Genomic DNA, 26518 nt, shown 5'->3' with positions numbered 1-26518 from the left:
GGAGCGGCAGCAGGGTGAGTGTGGGCGGAGTCCCGGAGCGGCAGCAGAGCGAGTGTGGGTGGAGTCCTGGAGCGGCAGCAGAGCGAGTGTGGGTGGAGTCCTGGAGCGGCAGCACAGCGAAAGTGGGCCAAGTCCCAGAGCAAAAGCAGAGTGAACGCGGATGGATTCACAAGCTGAATCCCAGAGCAGGAGCAGTGCAAGTCCTGGACAGAGGCCAGCGCACGGAAGCAGTGCAGCCTCATGTTCTGAAGCCCGGCGGGCACGGACTCATGTTGGAAAAGGACTATAACTTGTGTATTTTATAGACACTTTTATTCTCATTCTGAACTTTTAACCTCTGTATTCCCTTTTAAAACTTTTCAAAAATCTTTTTTTACTATTTCAATTCTGTGACAACACTTAAAGTGTCTGTACCTAGGTACCCTGTACCTATGATGGTGCCAAGCAGTGATATTACAAACTTTTCACTGCACTCACTCGAATGGAGGTGATAGTAAAGGCTATTCATTCATTAATTCATTCATTGGGCTTTTCAATCAGGAACAGTTGTGTGGGTTAGGAGTCATCAACTCTCTGATTGAGTCCTGGGCAGATGAACAGCTTATGTGTCAACAACACAGTGGCAGAAAGCCTGTGATAATATTGACTATCACTTTGCAGAGAAGTAACAAAGACTTGGCAAATGCCTTACTATTCTCATCATTTACCTATAAGCTGATGCTTTTAACTAGTCGCTGGAGGCTGAGTATGCTAACTGCCCTGTGTTTGACATAAAGAACTGGAAAGAAGAGGAAGAGTGGAGGTCAGAAGGACTTGGAAAGAGCAAAAGGATACTTCATGGAAACCTGTGGACTGTTGCTATTGAACTGTGTTCCCCTGTTTTTTTTATGTCCATAACATCCACATGTATTTGTTTGTTCATATCTGTCTGCATCTTTGTGTAGGAATTTAAACAAGAGTAGAATTTAAGTTAGAAATTTATAAGTTGATCATTCATATTTCATTTTCCAGTGGTTAACACTGATTTATTTGTCAAAAATGATAGTTTCTTCATAAGCATAGAAATTTGGGAAAGTGTTTTCTATTAACCTGAGTTCATCAGGCAGGGAAAGTGGTGACTTTGCGAATTTTGATTAAATCTTTACTTTTTGTGATGACCCTCGCTGTAGTTGGGATTGAGAATCAGCACGTGTTTCCCAAGTAGGTTGTGACCATATCAGAGCAGTTGGTGAATGAATGCAGATCTTTGATGAGCTGAGATTTGAGACAATAATACATCTGCAAAAATGTTTTATGTGAATCTGTCTCAGCTTTCTAGCAGTAGATACCATTCTACCACCTCATTTTTTAAAATTTGGAGTGTTGCTGACAGTTTTGGTCCCCTTGCTTGGGGAAGGATGAGATTATATTGGAGGCAATTCAACGAAGGTACATTAGATTAATTCCAGAGATGAAAGGCTTGTCTAAGTAGGAGATATCGATCATGTTATGCCTATGCTCCCTAGAATTTAGAAGAATGAGAGGAAATCTAATTGAGATGTATAAGATGCTAAAGGGGATTGACAAAGTGGACTTAGAGCAGATGCTTGCCTTTGTGGGACAATCCAGACTGAGAGGTCATTGTTTTAGGATCAGGGGTGGCAAATTTAAAACAGCGATGAGGGAGAATTATTTCTCATGAAAGGTTGTGAATCTGTGGAATTCATTACTCCAGAGTGTGGTTGGCACAGGGACAATGAAAACATTTAAGGCGGAGATGGACAGATCTTAAATTAGTAATGAGTTGAAGGATTGCGAAGAGCAAGCAGGAAGGTGGAATTGAGGCCAAAATGAGATCAGACATGATCATGTTAAATCTCAGAGTTGCCTACTCTTGCTCCATGTTCTTGTGTTCTTACAGTAATGTATACGTTGACTTGCACCATCCCCACCGAGGAATTTCAGGACCAATGTTCTTTCCAACATAATATTTTCTGTTTCTTTTTGCAAAATAGATATCCATTGGCTCGTGCATTGTGCATTTAAACATAAAAGATGAGTAATTAAATAAATGGAACAGTCGGTGTGCAATTTCCAAACTAACTTGCCAAGGAAATGATTTCCTCTGTTCAAATGAAATTGTCAACTTTTTCTACTAGGATTTGATTACAGCCAGTGCACAGAATCATTTTTTTCCCCTAGTGATAGCTACAAGTCATTGATTATAGTGAAACACAAAAGCGGTTCCAGTAAATTATTTTACAAGTGCAGAAACAAATTGATTTTTAGGGAATTGTGAAGTTTTATTCAATGTAAAATCTACATTCTCTTGATTAGTAAGCTGAGATAAGTCTTTCTAATAGATCTTGAGTTCCAAACTTACGCTGCTGCGTTTCCAAATGCAACCAAAGGTCTTTTGAACAATAATTACATCCCATGAGAGAATATTTTTAATGTAAATGAGAACCACAAATTGACAACTCAAGTTTTGTCATCTTCCCATGTTTATTTACATTGTTTTCAAACAATCTGCTGTAATCCCCAATAAACTGAATCCTCAACTAGACCACCTGCCTTGTGTAACTCCAATTGTCTTTTTAATGTAGTCTTTGAAAATCCATGTTAGAAATTTATTCAGATGGAGAAATAAGTTCATCTGTTTACCACTGATAGAATCAAGCCAGCTTTGGCAGGAATTTTGTGTCTATAGATAAAAGAATGCATCTAGGATTGAACTTTCTGGAAATTATTTCAGTTATATTTGCATCCTAGAGCATGAATAGGCAATATGCAAAGAATTTCACACTTCAATGTGAGAGAATCATTGCCAGTTGAGAATAGGGGGTAGGGTTCGGAGGGGACGCGGGGCGTGAGGGGAAGAATTTTGAACCGCCAGATCTATAAATGGACTAAAAAAACTCCAATATATTTTGGACAGGAGAGGAGTTAAAAAGCATAAATTTGTGCATCATTGAGAAATTACTGTTGCGATTTTCTGGTCTAAATGAGTAAAGCATGAGATTCACTAACTGAGCCCATTCGTTCCAGATGGTGAGGAGACAAATGTACAACTTTTACAGGGACTATTTAGACAAAAGGACCCAAACTTATTTTTCTTCCTTGAGTTTTGAGTGGACAGAAGGAGCCGGTGTTTTGCATGGCTCTATCAAAGTGCTGTGCCCACTGTTGGTTCGTACTTCTCACCATTCAAGAGCCACTTTTAACCTTCCCCCTCAGTAATGGCCTAATGCCTTAATCAGGTGACCAAGTTCCACAAGAGTGCTAATGTTCCTCAAGGCTCAATTTAGCATCTACAACTTGCTCATTGCATTCAAATGAAACCCAGATACTTGGTCTTCCCTACAACAAGTTTCGCTGTGCATTAAATCTATTCTACTATGTTGTTCACAGGTTGAAAACTCACCAATAATGGCACTGGAAACACAGTGCAGAGGTGATGGCCTAATGGTATTATTGGTAGACTATTAATCCAGACACCAGCTAATATTCCTGGGATCTGGGTTTAAATGGTCCCATAGCAGGTTGTTGACTCTTAACTTCCCTCTGGGTAATTATGAATGGTAATTATTGCTGATTTAGCCAGTAATGCCCACAGGTATATACATATCTGCACTTCTACATATAGGTGTCTATGATTCTGCCTGTCCCCAGAATCAAAGTAAATCTGTGTTGTTGTTAGAAGTGGTACCAGAAAAATTCTTCCCTAAAGTTTTATTTATCACAACCTGAAGTAGTAACTGGAGAAAATCCAGCAATCCTGTACTCCAGTGGGGGCAAAAATTTAAGATGAATGTAAGTTAATGTACAGCAACATAGCACAGGTTATCAGGCTCATGCTGTGGCATGGCTCTTTGCTGAACACATTGGATCATTACATTTATCCATGTAAATAATTATGATAGATGTAGAGATTGTAATGAGGTCAGCCAGGTGGATCTCATAGAATACAAGTTCCCTGATTGGACCAGGTTAACAAACCCAATCAGGAAGCCCTAGCTGACAGAATTAAACAGGAGTGTCAGATGTTCTGTTCACTCTGAGAGCTAGCTCAGTGTCAAGGACTCTCCATGTGTAAATAAAGGGTGACTTGGCGATGGGATACCAGCCTCTGTGGAATTATTTCCGTGGCAATGACAGTAAAGCATACTCCTGAAGAAATTCACTTACAACAATCATCTTTGAGCTGGGTAGGCTTTTCTGGCATCAATCCGTTATTTGCTAAGTTTGACTCATTCAATCCTGCCGACATAGCCTGGACCCAGTATATGGAAAGAATGCATTATTTTTTCCCAGGCCAATGAGATTGGGGCAGACGAAAAGCAGCAAGTAAGTCTTCTGACAGCTTGTGGAGCCATAGCTTTGTTGGTTATTTGGAGTCTTAATTTTCCCTAATGCACCAGATAGTAAAACCTTTCAAGAGGTGACAGATTTAGTTTAGGAATATTATGACTCCAAGCCTCCTCTAATTGCCAGTTGAGATGCTATCGGTTTTTCCCAGGAATTTGAAAACCAGGGGAATCCAAACCAGGACTTCTGACGAGGTTAACACGACCAGCAGAGGCATGTGACTTTTGTTTAAACCTTAATGAGATACTAAGAGACCGTTTGCTATGTGGGATTAGCGATGTAGCTATGCAAAAGAGCCTACTAACTGAAGGCCGACTGGACTTCAAACAGGCACTACAGCTGGCTTTGTTATTGGAAAATGCCACAAGTGGAACATTGGAGTTACAGGGTATTCTAACAGGAGTGAACACACTCTCCAGACTGACTGAGCTTGGGAAACACCACCACTTGAGTGAAGGCAGTTGCATAGCCTCACTCAAGATATATACTGAAGAGATGGAGTCTAGGTGAGCCCACAGCAAAACCCCAAAACAAAGCCAAGCCGTGGCCAAACAGTTAAAATTTTCTTCAGAACCCAGGCAGGCAAGTCATTGTAGATGCTGCTGATATATGGAGTCGAGGCAGCAAAAGACTCCCATTAGTCATAAATTAAGTAAGAGAACTCATAGGCTGGTAACCAGGAGATTACTTACCCTGGAATATCCACCTACATCTGACTTGGAACAGTTAAATTGCTTAGCAACATGCAAATCAGAACCAAGCAAAATAAGCATCTGATTAAATGATCACCCAGTTCTAATGAAGGTTAATTCTGACGCAGCCATTTAAGTGATTGCAGAACGAGTCTTTAAAAAAAAAACTGACCCTGGATTTCAAACCTTACATTTGTGCAAAACCTCAGCTGGACTGAGAACCTATGTTGGGGAGCCTTTACAAATTAAGTGTACAGCTTCGGGGTTCTAGTCTCTTATAAGAAGCAGCTGGTTTGGTTACCAGTGATTGTAGTAAAAGGCTCAGGGCCAAGCTTGATGGGACGACATTTGTTGAGAAAGATTCACCTAAACTGGCTTGACTTTATTCAATTAGAAAACGGTTGTCTGAGTGAAGTCCTAATTAAATGCCCGGAGGTTTTTCAGGAAGGTCTCGGGACTCTCAAAGGGGCCAAGGCCACCTTACATGTTGACCAGGAAGCAATTCCACGATTTTGCAAGGCCCACCCAGTGCCATTTGCCTTACAGGAAAAAGTAGAGGCAGAAATCAGAAGGCTGGAAAGCGAAGGATTCATCAAACCTGTACGGTTTGCAGAATGGGCAGCACCGGTCATATCAATTTTGACGCCCGATGGGTCATTTTGCTTTTGTGGGGATTTTAAACAAATGGCAAACAGCTTCTCACAGCTGGATAAATATCCAATCCCTCACTTACTGGATTTATATGCAAATCTAGCAGAGATGCTGTCCTTCATGAAGCTGGACATGAGCCATGCATACTTGCAATTGCAGTTGATGTGGAGTCCCAGAAGTATACTACAATTAATACCATAAGAATTTGTACCAATACATGAGACTGCCACTTGGGCTATTGTCAGCCTGTACAATTTTTTAAGCAGACAATGGAGAACATTTTACAAAGGTCTATCCCAGGTCTCCATTTATCTAGATGATGTGCTAATAACAAAGAAGACCAATAAGGAGCATTTAGAATGTGGACATAGTCCTTAGATGTTTCTCCGAGGTACACGTATAGCTTAGAAGGAAAATATGTGTGTTCCACACGCCCCAAGTGACTTACTTGAGTTGACAAGATCTGGTTACACCCATTGAAAGATAAAGTGAAGGTGATCAAAACTGAACAGCTCCCACGTCTATACAGGAGCTTAGGTCTTTCCTTGGGCTGGTGAATTATTGCAGAATGCTAATACATAACCTGGCCTCCATCCTGGCACCTTTGCATCAACTCTTAAAAAACGGTCAGCCTTGGAAATGGTTGCATTGCCAAGCCATAGCTTTCAGGGAAGTGAAGAAACAGCCATCATCCTCTAAGGTGTTGGCACCCGATGATCCCAAGTGAGATCTGGTATTGATATGCAATGTCTCCCCATACAGCATAGTATTAGCTCATAGGTGGACAAATGGTGAGGAACGTCCAATAGTATATTCATTCAGGACTTTGGCTAATGCAGAACGTAAATATGCCCAGAAAGACAAGGAAGGTTTGGCGGTCATTTTTTGAATCTGGAAGTTCCACCAATGTGGATTGGATGGACGTAAGTTAAAATAACAGACCACGAACCTCTGCTGTGCTATGTAAAGAGATCAAGCCAGTGTTGCCCATAGCTTCAGGCTGAATTCAGTGGTGGGCTCTAATAGTGCGTATAATTATGAGTAGGAACACCATCTGGGTGAACAAATAGCGAATGCTGATGCATTGAGCCACCTACCACTGGCATATACGCTACCAATGGTACCGTCACTGGAAGAATCCATAATGGATTTAAATTTTCTGGACACGCCTTCCATTCAGAGCTGACAATATCAGATTTTGGACACAGGAAGATCTGGTCCTGGCAAAACTGAAACAGCTACTGGTGATGGGGGAAAATCATGGGCCATCACAGTCAGAATCAAAACCTTTTTGGACCCGGAGAGACCAGATCGCACAGTGAGGGATGGCATATTTTTATGAGGAGCAAGAGCGATTGTCCTGAGCAAAGGTCACCACCAGATATTGGCTGAACTCCACCAGGGTCTTCCAGGGGTTTCCAAAATGAAGATGTTGGTGAGAAGTTATGTCTGGTGGTCAGAATTGGATGCAGACATAGCCACGTTGGGAGGGCAGTGCCCAGAGTGTCAACAAAGACAAAAACTACTGCCAGCAGCTCCCCCACATTCATGGGAATGGCCGGGTATTCGGTTATACGTCAACTGTGTCAGTCCTTTCACGGACTCAATGTTCTTAGCCATTGTGGACACCCACTCAAAGTGGCTGGATGTGCCTAGAGTTCATTCGTCAAAAACGGGGAAGATAGTAGAAAAATTGTGCGCATTTTTTGCAATACAGATAACAGGCCATCATTTCCCAGAAAGGAATTTTAAGCATTGCCTAATAACAAATGGTATTTTACATATAAGGACAGCTCCATACCATCCATCACCCAATGATCTGGCAGAAAGAGCAGTCCTAATTTTGAAGACAGGCTTAAAGAAACAACCTACAGCTTCACTAGATACCAAACTGCCCTGGTTCCTATTTGATAATTGGTCCAATCCTCATGCAATTACAGGGACAGCTCCAGTACATTAGATAATGGGGAGAAGACTCTGCACCAGGTTAAACCTGATCTTCCCGGATCTGGGAAGGCAAGGGTGAAACATCAGGAATGCCAATGCTGGACACAAGACACAGCTAAGCAAGAGAGATAGTTTACTTCAGTGAACGAAGTTTGGGTTAGGAATCATAGAAATGTCATGGTCAATGCAAGGTCAGGTTCAGTGATGCAGAGGGTAAGTGTGATAGTCCTGAATGAGCATGTAGGCCATAGAAAAGCTGCAAACTCGCAAACTATGCAGGAGCAAAACAGCCTTTCCAACTGTTTCGGAACCCTGGGTTCTCCCTCTATAATCAAGCACTGAGGATATCGCAGAATCTGAGATCGACACGGTGGATGTTGGCGTCTCAACACCTTTGCCACCTGAAGAGGAGAATGAATTCCTTCCGAGATGCTCTGGGCACAAGAGGCGAGCTAATGTCCGTTACACACCACCTGTATCCAAGACAGAACCTGACCTGGAGCTAAAATTCCTCAAGAAGAGTGACAAAAAAGCAGAACCTGCCTATATCGTCAGACTCCGATGAGGAGGAATGTAGTGATTGTAACAAGATCAGCCAGGTGAACCTCATAGAATGTGTTCCCTGATTGGACCAGATTAACAGCTCCAATCAGGGAGCCCTGGTTAACAGCTACGAACAGGGATGTTTCCCCATCCAAATCTATTTTGATTGAGTTCTTACCCTCCCCTTTACTTTTTTAATGTAAGCATGCTTTTACCAGGCTTTGCTTGTTACAGTTTCATTTGCCACACGAGTGTTTTCCTGGTGGTCAAAAATATAGAATAAAGTTCCTGCATAACGATTTTTTTTACTGAAAAATATTTAAAACGAGAAAAGGAACAGGAGTGTTAGAGGTTCTGTTTACTCTGAGAGCTGGCTTTAAGGAAGCTGGATCAGGGTCAAGGACTCTCCACATGTAAACAAAGCGTGACTTGGTGGCAGGATACCAGCCTCTGTGGAGTTATTTTAGGAAGCATGTTGTTAAACTTGAAATGGTTCAGAAAAGATTTGCAAGGATGTTGCTAGGACCAGTCGGTTTGAGTTATAGGGAGAGATGAATAGGCTGGGATTATTTTCCCTGAAGTGTTGGAGGCTGAGGCGTAACTTTATAGAGGTTTATAAAATCATTAGGGGCATAGATAAAGTGAATAGCCAAGGTCCTTTTCCCAGGATAGGGGAGTCCAAAACTAGAGGGCATAGGTTTAAGGTGAGAGGGGAAACATTTAAAGTAAGGACCTGAAGGGTAACTTTTTCATGCAAAGGGTGGTGCACGCATGGAATGTGTTGCCAGAAGAAGTGACGGAGGCAGGTACAATTACAACACCTAACAGGCTTCTGGATGGTACATGAATAGGAAGGATTGAGGGGGATAAGCGCCAAATGCTGGTAAATGGGACTAGGTCAGATTGGAATGTCTGGTTGACGTGGACGAGTTGGATCAAAGGGTCTGTTTCCATCCTGTATAACTCTATAATTTACAACCCATCTGTGAGGCAATAGGATACAACCAGAGCACACTGAATAAATAAGAGGCTGAAAGGTTTTCGACCATCTAAATCATGCAGTGATTCTGGATAGCAGCAGAGAATAGACCTTGATTTTATTTAATTTTTTTTCATGTATGTTCCTGTTATATATGATTTAAATTTTCCTTTCAGTTTAGCAGTCAACCATGGAGTAGTCTGGGCAGAGTTTGAGGTTAATCTGGGACACATAACTGACTGTCAGCTTCAGGCACAAATGTTGGGTCTCCTGCTGAAGATCTATGTGTATTATCTGAAGTTGTAGGAATCCCACATCTGTGCCGAGAGGGCTCATGCTCCTGTTAAACTCAGATTTTCATTATGGACTATTTATATCCTGCCAGATTTTAAAATGGAATGGTAATTATTTCGACTAAAATAAATTTTGTACCTCTTTCTTAGTCTTAATCTCTGAGAACTTGAGCCATTCCATATGTTTATTCTGCCGTTGCAATTATAAACTCTGAGGCTTACAAAGACCACCTTGCTACCATTGTATAACTGGCTGAACGCAGATCAGTGACATTGTGAACTTGTTTACCACACTGACCCTCTTGATGTTGCTTTTCAGTGCTTCAACATTTCCCTGAAAGTTTTTCTATGCAAATTCTTGGAAATTCATCCAGGTCTCTTGTGTGGTTCGTGGTCCAAAATATTTGGTATAGTATTTTTCCAGTACCAAATCTTGTTGTGAATCTATAAATGCAACAAAATGACCTCATGTTGATGTGGAGATCATATTGAAATAGCATGCTTCATAAAATTGCACTCTTCTGTTTCCATCATCCTTTCACATTTGAACATACTGTTCAAGTTATAAAAATATTCCTAAGCCATCAGAGCAAATTGCACATAAATACCTGTATATTGAAATAACCACAGAGTCCAGTATCCCATCAACAAGTCACCCTTTATTTACATGTGGAGAGTCCGTGACACTGGTCTAGCTCCCTCAGAGTGAAAAGAACCTCTGACATCCCTGTTTATATCTGTCAGCTAGGCCACCCTGATTGGGGTTGTTAATCTGGCCCAGTCAGAGAACCCATATTCTATGATGTCAACTTAGCTGACTTCGCTACAATTACTACATCCCTCCTTATCGGATTCTGAGGACATAGGTCGGTTTTTTCTTTGTAGCTCCTCCTGGGGCATTTTAGCGTCGGGTCAGCTTCCTCCAACTCTGCCTCTGATATGGGCAGTGTATAATGCACAGTAGCTTGCCTCTTGCACCTGCGCTCTCAGAAAGACTTCATTTTCCTATTCAGGCAGAAAAAGCATTGAAGCAGTGACTTCCACCGTATCTATCTCAGGTTCTGAAGTGTCTTCAACACTTGGAGAGGGAGAAACCATGGGTTCCGGGAGAGCCAGAAGGGCTTTCAAGGAGCCGGGCACATTTTGCTCCTGCACCGTTTGTGTATTTTTCAGCTTTCATGTGGTCCACGTTCTTGTTTGGGACTGTTGCATCTACCCAAACTTTACACGTCACTGGATCTGACCTTAAGTCAACTATGCATCTTACCCATGCAGAGCCATTCCTATGGTTCCTACAGGAAACTTCATCCCCTGAAGTAAACTGTCTCTCTCGTTTAGTAGAGTCTTGTGTCTGACACTATCATTCCTGACACCACTTTACCATACCCCCCCAGGTCTGGGCATATCAGATCAAACCTGGTATGAAGTCTTCTCCTCATTAGCAACTAAGCTGGAGCTATCCTGTAGTTGCACGAGGGGTGGTCATTTTATCAAATAGGAAACGGGACAGTTTGGTATCTAGTGAAGCTGTAAATTGTTTCTTTAAGCCTGCCTTCAATGTTTGGACTGCTCTTTTTGCCATCGTTGGATGGTGGATGTTATGGAGCTGTCCTTACATATCAAATACCATCGACTTTAGGAAATACGCAAATTCCCAGCTGGTAAATAATGGCCTGTTATCAGTGATCAACACTTCCAGGACTCTGTGTATTGCAAATATATGTGCAGCTTTTCCATCATCACCCCATATTTGACGAATGAATTCCATTCACTTCCAGCCACTTTGAATGAGTGTGCACAAGGACTAAAAATATTGAGCCCATGAAAGGACTGGCATAGTTGACATTAAATCAAGTACAGGGTTTACCTTGCTATTCCCACAGATTTGGGAGAGCTGCTGGTGGTAATTTTTGTCCTAATTGATAATCTGGGCATTGCTCCACCAACACAGCTATGTCTGCATCCATTCCTGGCCATCAGGCATTACTTCTCACCAACATCTTCATTTTGGAAACCCCTGAATGACCCTGGTGGAGTTCAGCCAGTATCTGGTGGCAGCCTTTGCTCAGGACAATTGCTGTTGCTCTCCGGGTCCAAAAAGGTTTCAACTCTCTTTATGATGGCCCTTTGGTTTCTCCCATCACCAATGGCTGTTTCAGTTTTGCCAAGACCAGATCTTTCTGCATCCAAAGTCTGATACTTTCAGCTGTGACTGGAAGGCGTGTCCAGAAAATTCAGAACAATTATAGACTCTTGCAGAGGCGGTACCACCTATAGTGTATCTGGCAGTGGGCAGGGGGCACGATTCAATGCACTCACATTCGCTACTCGCGCTACCAGACGGTGTTCCAACTTGTAATTATACGCACTATTAGAACCCACTGCTGAATTCAGCCTGAAGCTATGGGCAGCCCTGCCTTGTCCTCTTTAAGCAGACCTATCAGGCGCTTGTGGTCCGTTATTATTACAAATGTGCATCCATAAAGGTTCTGGTGGAAGTTCCTAACTCCAAGTATGACCGCCGAATCTTCCTTCTCTCTCTGGACATATCTGCATTAGCCAAAATCCTGGATGCATACGCTATTGGGTGTTCCTCTCCATTGGTCCACCTAACAGCTAATACTACCCCATTGCCATTAGGGGAGGCATCACACGTCAATACCAGATCTTGCCTGGGACCATAGTGTGCCATCGCCTTAGAGGATGATAGCTGTTTCTTCACTTCCTTGAAAGTGATGGCTTGGATATGCAACCGTTTCGAAGGCTGACCTGTTTTCAAGAATTGATGTAAGAGTGCCAGAATGAAGCTCAGGATATGTATGAACTTCCCACAATAATTCACCAGCCCAAGGAAAGACTTCAGCTCTGGTTCAGACAGAAGAGCCAGGGCATCTTTGATCACCCTCACTTTAGTTTCCTATGGCTGTAACTCAGTCTTGTCAACTCTGTCATCCATGTAGGTCACTTGAGGTGCCTGGAACACACATTTTTTTTCCTTCTAAGGCGTACAACCACCTTGGAGAAGCATCTAAGGACTGTGTCCACATTTTCTAAGTGCTCCTTCTTGGTCTTCCCTGTTATTAGCACATCATCTAGATAAATGGTGACCTGGAGTAGACAGTGTAAAATGTTCTCCATCATCTGCTGAAAGACTGCATAGGCTGACAAGACCCGAAATAGCAGTCTTGTGTATTGGTACAAACCCTTATGGGTATTAATTATAGCATACCTCTGGGAATCCATTTCCGCTCAGACAGCCTTTTTCAAAATTTTGACCTTGTCGAGGTGAAACTTTCGCAACCGATTTCACCCCATCAAGCTTGGGACCGAGCCTTTCAGTACAATCAGTGGTAACTGAACCTGCTGCTTCTCTTAAGAGACCAGAACTGAAGTTATAACCTTAATCTGTAAATATTCCCCGGTATAGGTTCCCACTCTAGCTGAGGTCTTGAGCAAACTTAAGGTTTTGGAATCCAGAGTGAATTTTGTTAAAGACTGGTTCTGCAAACACTGACGTGGCCACGCCAGTATCAATGTTTGTTCGAACTGGGTGATCATTTAGCCAGACATTTATTTTGATTGTTTCTGATTTAGATGTTGCTGAACGATTTAACTGTTCCAAGCCAGATGGAGGTGGACTTTCCAGGATGTCCACTCTGCTGGATACCGGCCTGTGAGTTCACTTATTCAATTTGGGTTTAAAGGCACTCTTTTGCTGTCTCGAGTCCACAATACTGGCAACAAATACAATGGTTTGTCTGCCTGGATCCTGAAGAAAATTTTAACTGTTTGGCTGAAGCTTGGCTGTGTTTTAGGGTTTTGCTGTGGGTTGACCTAGAGTCCCTCTGTTCAGGATATGTACTGTGTGGCTATGCAATTGCCTTCACTCAGGTGGTGCTCCCCAATCTCAATTAGATTGGTGAGGGTGTTCACTTCCATTGGAATACTCTGCAACTCAATGCTCTACTTGCTGCATTTTCCAACAATAAAGCCAATTGTCGTGCCTGTTTGAAGCCCAGTTGGGCTTCAGCTAGTTGGCACTTTTATATGGTTACATCATTAATACCACATACCAAACAAACAGTCTCTCAGTGTCGCATTAAGAGTTAAACAAAAATCACATGCCTCTGCTCATCGTCTTAACCTAGTCAAAAATCCTGATAAGGATTCCCTGGCTTTTGAATTGCCAAGTAAAACCGGTAGCATCTCAGAATTAGAGAAGGATTGGAGTCGTAATATTCCTTAACTAAATCTGTCAACTCTTGATAGGTTTTAGTATCTGTTGCCTCAGGGAAAGTTAAGCTCCTAATAACTAAAAACGTTGCGGGTCCACAAGCTGTCAGGAGGATTACTCATTGATTTTCATCTGCCCCAATGTCATTTGCCTGAGAAAAAACAAATCACACATTCTTTCCACGTATGGGGCCTAGTCTTCAATAGCAGGATCGAACAAGTCAAGCTTTCCAAATAATGGCATGATGCCAGAAATACTTGCCTATCTCAAAGACGACTGTTGCGAGCAAATTTCTTTAGGACCGTGTTTTTCTCATGTTGCCACTGAAATAATTCCACAGAAGCTGGTATCCCGTCACCAACTCACTCTTTGTTTACACATGGCATGTCCTTGACACTGACCCAGCTCTCAGAGTGATCAGGGTGCCTGACACTCCTGTTCTTTTCTGTCAGCCAGGGCTCCCTGACTGAACCAGATTAACAGCCCTAATGAGGTTAACAACCTACACCTGGCTGACCTTGATAGGATCACTATACTTCCTATAGAAGGACAACCAGATTTATACACGTTATTCTAAAAGTGGCCTCACCAACGTCCTGTACAGCCACAATATGACATCCCAACTCCTATACTCAATGTTCTGACCAATGAAGGTAAGCATAACAAATGTCATTTTCACAACCTTGTCCACCTGCAACTCCATTTTCAAGGAACTATGCGTCTCTACCCCAGTTCTTTTTTTTTTTGTCAATACTCCCCAGGGTCCTACCATTAACTGTATAAGTCCTGTTCTGGTTTATCCAAATTAAACTCCATCTGCCACTCCTTTGCCCATCGGCCCAGATGATCAAGTTCCTGTTGTGATAATCTTCTTCACTGCCTACTACACCAATTTTGGTGTTATCTGGAAACCTACTAACCATAGCCCTTATATTCACATCCAAACCATTTATATAAATAACAAAAAGCAGGGACCCAGCACTGTGCCTTGTAGCATAAGGCTCCAGCCCAAAAAGCAACCTTCTACCACCAACCTCTATCTCCTTCAAGCCAATTTTGCATCCTATTGGCTAGTTCCCCCTGGATGCCATGTGATCGAACCTTACTAACCAGTCTATCATGCAGAATGTTGTCAAACATTTTGAAGTCCATTTGGACAAATTCTACCACTCGGCCTTCATCAATCTTCTTTGTCATCTCTTCAAAAAACTCAATCAAGTTAGTGTGATATCATTTCCCATGCACAAAGCCATGTTGATTATCCCTAATCAGACCTTGCCTTTCCTAATGCATGTAAATCCTGTCCCTGGGAATCCCCTCCAACAACTTTCCCACCACTGACATGAGGCTCACCAGTCTATAGTTCCCTGGCTTTTCCTTACAGCCTTTCTTAAACAATGGCACCACATTAGCAAACGTCCATTCTTCCAGCACCTCACCTGTGGCTGTCTCTGGTATAAATATTATTAATATAAATTATTGGTGATACACATATTATTACAAATTATTGAAAACAATTACCTTGGTTTGCTTTGATCTAACAATTCTGTTTCTGAATTTGCAGTTGACTTTAATCCAGATTAGCTAATATTCTGAGGAAGTTGGAGAATTTTACACTGCAGTACATGCCACATAAAGATTGCAAACTTCCAAAACTAGTTTCCATAAAATCAAAACATAACGCAAACCATTATTTTCTAATAAAACGTTGGGGAAAAGTATTACGTCATCAGTTTTCTAGCTAAGCAATGTTATGATCATTGATTAAATTCCTGAGAAACAAGCATTTTATTCAGTCAAGTGTAACTCATTTTGACATGACTCTTGATCTTTCTGATGGTAGTTTAATGAAATGAAATGTTGACTCAATGGCTTTCTCCACAGATGCTGCCTGTCCTTCAGCTTCCAGCAGTGCTATTTCAGATTTACAATAATTTAATACATTTGTGTCACCCAGATCTCCAAATGGGAGCAGGGAGCAGATAATGGGCAGAATCTTCCCAGTCCCTGAACAACATGGGATTTAGCAAGAAGTTTGAGAAAATCAGGTGAAGTGTCCAGCAAAGACCTTCTGGACATTGAGAGCAAAAAGTACCATTTTCCAATCATGTGTTGTACAAGCAAGATGAGATGCTGGCTGGTAAGTGGCAAGAGGCCCAGTCAAATGGATTATCACTCATTTTCACCCTCATTATTACCTAACCTTGCCTCATTAATATACAGTTTCCCATTCTGCCATCCACTGCATTGAAAGTAAAAGCAATGAATTCTTAATCTGAAAGTCGGAATAGTTACCTGGTAACTCCAGCTTGCCACTCACTCCTCTGGACCTCCATCTTGGACACCCAACACCAACATCTCAGGGTACATTCAGTGGACAGCCACCACATGTGCCCCAGACACTGGCATCTGACACATACCAGCCTCAGTGTACTCTCATGGCACATCTGACATATACCAGCCTCAGTGTACTCTCATGGCACATCTGACACATACCAGCCTCAGTGTACTCTCATGGCACATCTGACACATACCAGCCTCAGTGTACTCTCATGGCACATCTGAAACATACCAGCCTCAGTGTACTCTCATGACACATCTCTGATCCACTTACAGTCTGGTTCTGCACTTTATTGGAAAATTTGGAGCACACTGGACAATACCATTTTAACGTGGCTACAGGGACATTTTGGATGCGGGGATGGACACCCAGATCATGGATTGGACCAGACTGTATTTCAGGGCAGCTTGCTCACACTCTTAGTGCTCACTCACTTTGTATTTGCATCAAGACTCACAGTATCCATGCTTGCCTTACCTTTTTGTGTTTTGCCCACTTGGCCCAAACTAGCAAGCTCAGAAAACTTCTTTCTGGCCTTGTCTTTTATTGCTGACATGATGCCAGGCAGCTTATCATGTCATCAGCTGTCATCAGTCAGTTGGGTTGACATATTGTTGTACAGCACTTTGATACGTCAGTCTCAAGCATACACTATAAACCAACAGTATATGCGCAAGCACACTACACGATCTCCAACCAAATGGCCATATCTCAGAGTGTGTGATGAATAGTCCACGATCAAGTCAAAGGTCCTTGATCAATTGTAAAGGGCAGTGTTATCAGTCTAGGGCAGCATTCCATCTAATTTTCTTTCTGATTCTGTAGGCCTCCAAGGTCTGTGCATGTCAATGATCAGTGTGCCAACACCAATGGCCATGCACAGAACCTTGGAACAGCTGCATGTATGCAGTTTATGGGGAGCTTTGGTCTGGATCTCGAGCATGGCCAGTTGGAAGCTTAGGGTTGTTATGGTCAAGTTCCTCTCTGGGCGAGAAGGAGCTGAATGCCAGGCACCCCACATCCCATCTTGGCTCTTTCTGCCCTATTGTGGGCAGTTTCTTCCTGGAATAAGACACAATAAGGGATTGAATGAAATGAAAATAGCTGGCGCAACTTTTAGTGCTGTTTAGGGGGAGGAAAGGTGGTGAGGTGTTGCAACTGATTGAGAAGGAGGCACAGAGGCCAGGCAGAGCTATTGTGGATGGGATAAGTGCTGTATGTGAAAGTGAGACTGGCAGCATGTGAGCCTCGGTGGGAAGTGGGTGCAGTAGCAGAGATAGACCGAGTGTGAGATAGCAGAGAGTGGATGTTGGCATTTACCCTGGGAGTGCAGACACCTTTTGCAGAAGGCCATGGCCTTCTTGCAGCATTACTGGCCATTCCCCTGGATGATTGAGACTGCACTGGCTCAGGTGGCAACCTTGGACCAAATGTCAGGGTGTCATGCTGAGGAACCTCCTATTGATCCTGGAGGATAAGTACAGCCTTCCAGTGCACTATTACATTCTCCACAATCTTGTCGATTTGAGGCCACAGGATGGGATTCAGGGCTTGGTACCACTCTGGTAACTGCAATACTAACCCCCTTTCAATTTTGGTATCTTTGCCCCTGGCATCTCTATCCCCTGGCTGCTCTCTGCTGATCTGCCTTTCAAATAATGACTCTAGTCCCTCAATCATCCTGCCACCTTGTCAAGGAGTGGCAGACTTCCCTGTGTTTTGGGGTTGTGGGGCATTGTATTTGGGCACTACTTGTAGACTACACATAATGGTGCTGTCGTGAGTACAGAACATTTGGTCAGGTTGGCCAGCAGCTTTGAGGTGGGACTTCTGCCCAAGTGAGAAGACACAGACCAGTCTCCAGCCAATGTCTGTAGGTGATCCCTGATCAGTGGGAGTGTGTATCCCAACTACATTTCCAGTGGTGAGGCAGAGAACCCCTCAATTGGAAAATCTCTGTAAGGATTTGTATGAATTAGAGGGAATCTTGGTTTTCCCACGTACCTGTTACCCATTATTCTTTCAGATGAGAATGGTCATGGATCTGAGAGATGCTTTTGAAAAAGCCTTGGGGAGCAATGTTCCCTCTGAGCTGCACTTGCAAGCAGCCACTGCAAGGTTCTGTGCATGGCAATTTCCATCAGCATGCTGATCACAGTATTGACTTCCATTTCCCAAAGTTGCTGCTCCGCACGGATCTCGGAGGCCCACACAGCTGGCAAAAATCTGGGGGAACACTATTGCTTAATCACTGCAATCCATCTTTAAACAGTCCACATTAGTGTCACTGTGCACCAGTACAGGAACAAGTCAATGTTTATGGAGGTGATGCTTTACAATTGGACTATTTTGTCATAGATGCTGTTGAGTTTCTTGAGCATTGTTAAAGCTACATTCATCCAGTGAATTGGACAGCATTCCATCACACTCCTGATATTTGCTTTGACAATAGTGGACAGCTTTATGGAATCAAGCAGTGAGTTATTTCCCATCGCGGAAGAGAGAAGTTAGAGAATATGAAAGAAGTTGGAACAAAGCCATTGATTTCAGCATCCATTCCAAACTCCATTCCTTAGTCATCAACCCCATTACTGTCCCTGTGAATCCAGCAGCCTATTAGCAATCTTGCTATTATATTGGACCCAAGTTGAGATTCCAAATATATAATTACATCAACAGTCAGATTGTCAATTTCCACCTCTGCAACATGGCCAAACCAATCCTGTCTCAGCGTGTCTGCTGCTAACATCCCCTTCATACTCTCATTACCACTAGGCATTTTAATTAGTTCATGGGATGTGGGTGTCAAAGTCTAGGCCAGTGTTTATTACCCATCTCTAATTAGTTTTGAGAAGATAATGGTGAGATACTTTCATGGACAGTAAAGTCCATGGGGGATTGGTATAACCATAATGCTGTTAGGAAGTGAGTTCCAAGATGTTGACACAGAGACAGTAAAAGAACAGCAACTTTGCTCCAAGTCAGGACAGTGAGTGATTTGGAGGGGAATGTGCAGGTGGTGACTCTCCCATATATCAGCTGCTGCTATCCTTCTAAGTTGTAGATATTGTGGATTTAGAAGGTACTGAATAAGGTACCTTGGTAAGTTGCAGAAGTGTATTATTAAATTGGCACACACTGCTGCCACTCCGCATTGATGGTAAAAGCTATGAATGTTGAAGATGATGGATAAGATTTCAATACAAGCAGCTTTCCTAGCAGATAACCTTGACAGCAAGTCGATGGATTCAATAAGTGCTCCAAAATGACCAGTGCATTTTTCAAAATCAAGTGATGTAATTTGGAATGAGGCTTGATTGCAGCAATAATGCTCAATAACACTGATAGCATTCAAACGCCATCACAGCCCGTTCAATTTATGAGAGGGATCGTTGGCATTGTAAGGTGGTCCCATCTTGTACAATTTATGGAGCAGGTGTAGGCATCAAATATAACTTCCAAAATGCTATGACATAAACAAAAGTAAACAAATCGTACCATGAATTTTCAAAATTTCTCCCAAGAGCTTCCCTTATTCCTTCTATTTCAGTTGGTATGTTACCTTTCCTTCTCATCACACTCTAGAGCTTCTGTGCCAACACTGCCAGGATAACCAACTCGGGAAAAAACAAGGAATGCTTTGCGAAAGGAGGAGGGTTAGAGGAGGGGAAGTGGTGATGAAGCCATAGGTAACAATGAAAATACAACAGCATTTGAAGAAATAAGTGCAATGGAATTAAATTTAGAAGTGAATCATGAAATATAAATGCTAGCAACTCATGCTGGTATTTCCCCCAATGGCATTGTGGGTCAACCTACAGCATATGGACTGCAGCGGTTCAAGAAGGCAGCTCACCATCACCTTCTCAAGGGTAACTATGGACGGGCAATAAATGTTGGACAGCCAGCAACACCTGCAGCCCACAAATGAGTAAACAAGAACGTCACTTACTGAGACCCCTTCAATAGCTCCTTCCAAGCTGATTACCTACACATCCTTAGGACAGCAGGTACATGGAACACTACCACCATCCACCACGGTTCCCTCTGAGCTATGCAACCTCCTGATTTGGAACTATATCACATCAAAACATATTATAATATTTATAATAGCTAATATAACTGATATTAATAATGCCGTAATAATCACTGCGGATATTTGTCTAATTAAAACATCATGGCACTGCAGCTGGTGCTTAGGAAAATTCTCTGAGATTTTGTCGTCCCTTACTTAAAGAGTTTCTTCCTTGATAGCTTGTAGACTGAGGAATGGCTTATAGCCCTTTGGATCATTTGATTCAGCTTCATTCCTTGTCAGTTGATTTCCACCAACCACTTTAAAGGCTAGTAAATGTTTACCATTGATGTGCTTTGACTGCTGTGCAATTTCATTTCAGGGTCATTGATTTCAATAGGACATTACTAGATTGACAAACAATGACTGAATGAACAGTTTGAAATGTGATTCATCACAAATGATTGCAAACAAACACCTGACTACAGAATTATGTCAACATTTTCTGGTTTCTCCTGGATGGAGTTGAACTTTGTAAGACTTAGTTGAGCTGCACTTATCCAGTTCAGTGAAGAATATTCCATCCCACTCCTAATTTGCAACTTGTAGATGGTGGACAGACTTGCGGGAGTCAGGAGTTGATTTACTCACCATAGAATTCCTATCCTCTGACCTGCTCTAGCTGCTGGTCTCACTCACCTATCACACCTGTGCTTGCTGACTTACAGCAACTTCTCATCAAGCAAGGTTTTGATTTTTAAAATCTTTGTTTTCCAAATCTCTCCATAGTCCCACATCTCTCTATACCTGCAATTGCCTCCTGCCCTACAGCCCTCCAAGATCTCTATGTTCCTCTAATTTTAGCTTGTTGAACAGCACAGATTTTAAATCCTCTAGATTTAATGAGTGCACTTTAGTTGCCTAAAGAGCAAGCTGTGGAATTCCCTCCTAAACCACCCTATCTCCCAATGCTTCTCTTCTTCCTTACCTCACTTTATTCTTTAAGACAGTTCTATTAACCTAACATTTTGTCTAAGCATTTGGTCGTCTTATTTTATGTCTCCATATGTAGCTCGGTTTCATATTTTGTTTTGTAATGCTCCTATGAAGCACCTCGGCACATTTTATCCTCTATATAGGTGCTATGCAAATATGTTTTGTTGTAAAAACTGTATTTTTTAAGAAAGATGATGGATTGGGATTACAAGACTAAATGGAAAAGATATTTAAGACAAAATGCAGGAGTTGAGGGAATAAGCGATTGAGGCTGTAGTGAAGAAGGAGGATACATACTAAATCAGAGTTAGCAGAATAGAAGCTGTCTGCCAGCTGTAATGTTCAGGAAGATTGCAGAGCAGTCTGTGATAAGACAGAGGACAGAACCATTGGTACATGTGCAGGACTTTGTGGGTGATAATATCTGAGCCATAGAGCTCTGAAGAATTTGAAGTTTATCTTGGTGAAACTGCTCATTAGAATGTGGGAAAAATAGAATCTTTAGGTGACAAATTAGCAAATGAGGTCACGGACAGTTACTAGTGAGATAAACAGTGAAATGGAGAGAAAGTGTCTCTTCTGTTAGCCAGGTTTCTTACTTTGATTTGTTATTGCACCATAAAACCAAAAAGCATGTATAAGGAAAATATGCCAAGGACGAACTTAAATCTTACAAATTTATGAACACTTTGGGGGATTGTGTGCTATTATATGTAAGTTTTACTCCAAAGTAAAGAAATTAGCTCACTGCTAACATTTTTTTGTGAATTTCAATGAAAGAGAAAATAAATCATGAGCTGACATCATTCAAAGTTCTGTGCTTTCAAATTTATATGTGTAGCATGTTGCTTTTCGCTAACCTATCGCGTCCTAAACCTATGTGCTTATATAGTCCAGTCCATTCACCATTTCAAACATTTTGAATAAATTTCCCTGATATGCTTTTTGAGAGGAAAATATCTAGTTCTCTAAGACTATTGTGGTAATTAAGGGCTTTCACGCTAGGTATCACCCAAGCATCCCACGTTGGGAATAATCCAGGCTCTCAATATTATTCATAACAAGATCTTGTGGCACAATGGGTAACATCCTCCTGCTGAGCCAAAGCTTCAAGTTCAAGTCCCATACCAGGATGTGTCTTTATGATGAGACCAAGAATGTTGACTATAAAACTGCAAATTCTTCCAATATAGATTCATAGAGACATAGAGTAATACGGCATGGAAACAGACCCTTCAGCCCAAACTGGTCCATGCTGATCATGGTGCCCACTCAGCTAGTTCCAATTGGCCACATTTAGTCCATATCCCTCTAAATGTTTCCCATCTATGCACCTATCCAAATGTTTTTTAAATGTTGATATTGTACCTGTCTCAACCACTTTCTCTGGCAGCCCATTCCATATACGCACCATTCTCTGCGTGAAGAAGTTGCCCCTCAAGTCCATCTTAAATCTTCTCCCTCTCACCGTAAACCTATGCCGTCCAGTTTCCAATTCCCCATTGCTGAGAAAAAGACTATTTGCATTCATCCTATCTATGCCCCTCATGATTTTATACTCCTCAATAATGTCACCCCCTCATTCTCCAACATTCCAAGGAATAAAGTCCTATCCTGACCAACCTCTCCGAAGAACTCAGGCCTACTAGACCTGGCAACATCCTCATAAATCTTCTTTGCACACTTTCCAATTTAACTATGTCTTTCCTATAACAGGGTGGCCAAAGCTGTACACAGTACTCCAAGTGCGGCCTCACCAACAACTTATGCAATTCTAACATAACGTCCCATCTTCTTTACTCAGTGCCTCAACCGATGAAGGCCAACATGCTAAATGCCTCCATCACCACCTGTGACACCACTTTCAACGAACTATGTACTTGTACTCCTAGGTCTCTCTTTTCCACAACACTCCTCGGGACCTTACCACTTACTGTATAAGTCCTACCTTGGTTTGACTTTCCAAAGTGCAACACCTCACACTTATCTGTATTGAATTGCATTTGCCAATCCTCAACACACTTCCCCATCTAATCAAGATCTCTCTGCAATTTTTGATAACCTTCTTTGGGATCAATAATACCTCCCAATTTTTTATCATCTGCAAACTTTCTAATCATGCCTTGTACATTCACATCCATATCAATTATGTAAATAACAAATAACAAAGGTCCCAAGCACTGACCCCTGAGTCATACCATTAGTCACAGGCCTCTAGTCTGAGAAACAACCATCACCCTTTGCTTCCTACATCAAGCCAATTTTGAATCCAGTTAGCCAGCTTTCCCTGGATCCTATGCGACCTAACTTTCATGACTAACCTGCCATGAGAGACAACATGCACTGCCCTACCCTCATCCATCCTTTTGGTTACCTCTTCAAAAAAACTCTAAAAGATTTGTCAGACATGACTTCCCATGAGCAAATCCATGCTGACGATCCCTAATCAGACCGTGACTATCCAATTGTTGGTTGATCCTGTCCCTCAGTATCCTCTCCAATATGCCCACCACGGACATGAGGCTCACTGGCCTGTAGTTCCCTGGCTTGTCTTTGCTACCTTTCTTAAACAATGGAACAACATTAGCCACCTTTGAGTCTTCCATAACTTCATCAGTGGCTAAAGATGTAGCAAAACTCTCTGCAAGGGCCTCTGCAATTTCTTCCCTAGTCTCCCAGAATGTCCGAGGATGGACTTGATCAGGCCCAGGGGATATATCCACCTTAATGCACTTTAAGGCTGTAAACATCTCCTCTCTAGTATTGTATATGCGAACCAAAACATCCCCACTTGTTTCCCTTATTTCCTTAGCATCCATGATTCTCTCCTCAGTGAACACTAAGGAGAAGTATTCATTAAAAATCTCCCCCATCTCCTGTGGCTCCACACATACACAGCCATGCTGATCTTTAAGGAGACCTATTGTCTCTCTAATCACCTTTTTACTCTTAATGTAGCTATAACATCTCTTGGGATTATCTTTAACCTTATCTGCCAGATCCATCTCAGACCCTCTTTTTGCTGTTCTGATTCCCCTGTGGATTGTGCTCCTACACTTTTTATAGTCATCTCGGGATTCACTGGAAGCTGATAGCTTAAAGCCAACGTAAGTCTTCTTTTTCCTGATCAGAGCCTCAATGTCCCTCATCAGCCAGGGATCCCTAAATCTGCCTAATAGGGACATACTGTCCCTGGACTCTTGAAATCACACTTTTAAAAGCTTCCCATTTGCCAGTCATTCATTTTCCTTCAAACAGACTCACCCAATCGACCTCTGCTAGATCCTGCCTAATGGCCCCAAAATTGGCCCTGCTCCAGTTTAGCACCTTAACCTGTGGACCTGTCCTATCTTTTCCCATAACCATGTAAAAACTAAAGAGAGTTAGGGTCACTGGACCCAAAGTGGTCTCTGACTGACACTTCAGTCACTTGCCTGACCTTAGTTCCTAAGAGGAGATCCAGTGTTGCACCATCCCGAGTAAGGCCCTCTAGATATTGATTTAGGAAACTTTCTTGGACACATTTGACAAATTCCATCCCATCCAGGCCTTTTACACTCTGGGTGGCCCAGTCAATACAGGGGAAATTAAAATCTCCAACCAATACTACTTTATTATTCCTACCGGTATCTGCACTCTCTCTATACATCTGCTCCTCTAGTACCCGCTGGCTATTTGGGGGGTCTATAATACAGTCCCAACAGATTGACCATCTCCTTCTTGATTATATGCTGGTGATAACAGTAGGAAGCTATAACCATGTGGTAACTGCATTGCTACAACCTCCTGATGTTAAAAGGCTCCGTGTGCAGCCTCTTGTCGTAAGTTGTACTCCAAGGCAAAGAATTGTCCTCACCTCATGAGACTTCCAAAACAATATATCAACCACATTCAGAGTTTGTGGAAATACTGTAAAGGAGTTTTGGAGATATTGTACTGAGCTACTGCATTTTTCTCTGAGTGTAAATGCAACATCAAAGGAAGGGTAGAGGATTTGGTCACCTATCTGCACAAAGGCTGCAACAGGCAGACTCTCTCCACTAAGGGGGAAGAAGGCAGAGAGGAAGCATTTAGGATGCCTTTGGTTGGGGCAGGCAGTCCATGAGTGCCTACTCTGACTCTAGCTCCCTTGGGATGTCATCCCTTCCTCACTATTGCTCCATGAAACCCAACTTTTCCATTCATCTGCAATATTCCATCAGTGTCTCCTTGGCCAAAACCCTGCAATAAAAGTCCCCAGCAAAAATCTTCCCAAGATGCGCTTGTCAAACACCAAACTCAGTTCCACAAATAAAAATGAACTAATCACCTTTGCACATTCCTTTATTGCATGTCTTGCCATAGTCTCTGCCTATCCTTGTGCTCAAGTGTAGTGATATCCTGTGGTAATTGATGAAAAGCTGCTGAATTTCACATGGCCTTGCAGCTCTGCACCTAGATGTCACATCTTCAGCCTTTACCGTCTCAACCTGGGCAGCACTAGCCTGGTCTGTATGGTTGAGAGACCACAGCAATGGAATGGTAGATTGGTAGTGGGGGCAGCAAGAATGCTATCCACTTGCTCCATAGTACCATTGCCAACCAGCAGTGTAACAAAAAGACTAGAATGTCAGTAACAGAAATTCCTGGTGTTATGGACCAGACCAGACCCCATCAAAATATTTTAAGAAGATGGCCTAGGTCCTAACATTTTCTTATTTTATAGGTAGATGTGAAGTGTATGTTCCAGATGTGATTTGACTGGTCACACTACACGACATTACACAATTTATTTAAACACTATAGTTAAACTACAAACGAGAGAAAGAGGAATTTAGAATATCTTAATTACTAGAAAACTTAATCAAATAATAGATACAGTACCTATTACTAATTAACTGTTCCAATATAGTAACATCCAATAAACACATCCTTGGCAAAAAGGCAAACTTAGACACATTCTTACATGCAGTTCTCCAGTCCAGGAGGAAATAACATCAAGAAAGATTTCAGACAAAGTAGCAGCTAGGAATCATTTACTGAAGTTTCAACCCTTCTGAGACCCCAAACAGCTTCTGACTACTACAGCTAAAATAACTAGAAAGCCTAGTCTGGAGGAACTGGCCATTCCCCTTCCATTGTTCCAACTGTTTAAAAAAAACCTAAATGCCTCCTAAATTGTTGACTTTGGCCATCTGCAGTAGCCAGCTCTTCAACTCTGCCTTTACAACCTCTCTTCAAAAAAAAACCCAGGACAAAATAACCTTTTTAAAGTGACTGGAAAAGCTTAGGTCTGGTAATATCTGAGGAGAAAAAGCAGACATAACATTTCAGGTCCAGTGACCCTTCTTCAGAACAGTAGCTGCAGTTCTCTAGTTTTTTGTCCATAATGTCAGTAATTGGGTTGCTCTGTGCTCGTGTAAAGTATCTACCATAAGTAGCTTCTGGTTTGTGTTGGGTGTATGGGTTCTTTCAAGTTCAAAAGTGATCTTGTATGGTTT

This window comes from Rhincodon typus, chromosome 2, assembly GCF_021869965.1.
Source record: "Rhincodon typus isolate 14 chromosome 2, sRhiTyp1.1, whole genome shotgun sequence".
Taxonomy (NCBI): Eukaryota; Metazoa; Chordata; class Chondrichthyes; order Orectolobiformes; family Rhincodontidae; genus Rhincodon; species Rhincodon typus.
This window is presented reverse-complemented; position numbering follows the sequence as displayed.